The sequence below is a fragment of the Capsicum annuum genome, chromosome 10 (genome assembly GCF_002878395.1).
Source record: "Capsicum annuum cultivar UCD-10X-F1 chromosome 10, UCD10Xv1.1, whole genome shotgun sequence".
In the NCBI taxonomy this organism is placed as follows: Eukaryota; Viridiplantae; Streptophyta; class Magnoliopsida; order Solanales; family Solanaceae; genus Capsicum; species Capsicum annuum.
Window position 1 is genome coordinate 61,159,127 of NC_061120.1, and position 2,311 is coordinate 61,161,437.

Sequence of the window (2,311 nt, forward strand, 5' to 3'; positions counted from 1 at the left end):
TTCTTTAACCCCACATATAAGTTATCAAACACTGCTGTCTTAGCAGCCATAACTGCTAACTTAGCCTCTTTCCTTGTCACTTTGTAAGCTTCCCTATTCACCCGCTTCTCTTCTTCGTATTTACTCTCAATAATCTTAACATATGTCCCCTTATTAGTCTCCACTTTCTTCTTAACTTCTTCATTCCACCACCAGTCCCCCTTGTGTCGGCCTGCCCGACCCCTCGAAATACCCAACACCTCTCTAGCTGTCTTCTTGATGTAGCTGGTAGCCTTATACCACTTACCATCCACGTCCCCCCTACACTCTTATGCCTCTATTCCCATCACCTTTTCCCCTATCTCCAGCGCAGTGGCTGGTGTCAAGCTACTCTACTTAATTCTAGGTTGACCCTCTCCGACCCTCTTCTTTTTGCTCTTTTTGATAAACAAGTCCATCACCAGATGCTTGTGATGAGTCGAAAGATACTCACTCGGAATGACTTTACAATAATTATATAAAAATCTATCCCCCTTCCTAAGCAGTAGAAAGTTAATCTGAGTTTTGGCTAAAGCACTTCGAAAGGTAATCAGGTGATCTTCTTTCTTCAGAAAGCTCGAATTCACGACCACCAGCACAAAGACCCTCGTAAAATCCAACAGGGCAACCTCCTCACCATTTTTATCACCGAAACCAAATCATTAGTATTGATCATAACTTCCTTATAAATAAGCAGGACAATAGGCATCCCCTCATTTTTTGCAAGTAAACATTCTTTTGATTTCTCAAGACATGCCATTTTGTCTCCCTTATCTATTTTTCTCTCACCAATTCTTTCTTCTTTATCACTCTCTTTTATTGATCCCTTCCCATGTTTTTCTTTTGTTTTTTCCAATCTTTGTTTGTCTTCATACACTTTGGGAAGGAGTTAAGGGTGCAAAAATATAGTTCTTCCCCATATGTTCAAGAGAGTAATTATTTATCCTCTCATCATGGATAGCATATCTGTCATATTACCAGGGTCGACCCAATAAAATATGATAAGCTTTTATTGGTATAGCATCACATAGAACTTCATCAGAATACTCCCCAATAGAAAAGGAAATCATGCATTGTTTGCTCACCTTGAGCTCTCTATATTCATTTAACCATTGGAGTTTGTAATTTCCTTTAATTTTTATACATGGAATTCCTAATTTCTCCACCGCATATGCACTTACCATATTAGCACAACTACTAAAAATTTTCCCTCATTATGAGCAGCCACATATGTTTCGCCCTTACTCCCAACACCCTCTTCTTCTTCTTCTTTTACTTCTTCTTCACTTTTTTTACTCTCATATTCCCCATTAACTTTAATGATGATAACCCTTCTATTTGGACACTTAAATGCCTTATGTCCCCTCCCTTGACACTTGTGACATTGTATAGTACTAGAAGGAGTAGAAGTTTTTAAGTTAAAAGCTTTACCTCTTTCTTTGGTCTCCTATTTACCTTTGCCTTTATCATCTTGTGATTTAGGCATAATTTTATCCTCATAGATTATCTATGGCTTCCTTGGAGTTGTAGCAGGCCGATTGTTCCATGATCTGGTTTGATGCTTCCTTTTATTTTGTTTTTCTACCTTTACAACCAACTCTACTAGTCTAAATCAACATATTGTTGCAATTCTACTACATCATCAATTTCTCTATTTAACCCATTAAGAAATCTAGCCATAGTGGCCTTATCGTTCTCATTACAATTTGATTAGATCACAACCATATCCATAACCTTAAAATAATAATCCACAGGCATAGGTCCTTGCCTTAAATTTTAAAGGCATTTTTGTAGATCTCTTTGAAAGTGTGATGACACAGAGCACATCCTCATAACCCTTCTTATTTCATCCCATGTTACAATATAAAGTTCTCCATTATCTAATCTGTCTCTGCAAAATTTCTTCCACCAACTCGCAGCATAGTCTGAAAACTCAACTATAATAAGTTTAACCTTCTTTACTTAAGAGTAGTTATGATAGTCAAAGATGGCCTCCACCTTTTTTGTCCCAATCAAGATGTAAGTCTGGATCTCTCGTTTCTTTGAAAGTAGGCATCTTCATATTAATGCTACTAAGACTGTCATATTCAACTCTATCTCATGGTTCTTTTCTTTCATTTCTCCTTTGGTAAGCTTCCTCCAATGCATCCCATGGTCGCCAAATGGATTCTCATCTTGGTGGAACTGAGGAGCTTGAGTCGCTTGTCTTCTAACTTGAGGCATCGAGTTTTGATGCATTCTCCTTATATCGACTATGTTCACTAGGCTTAGAGGATTTGGGGTGACCTCTAAT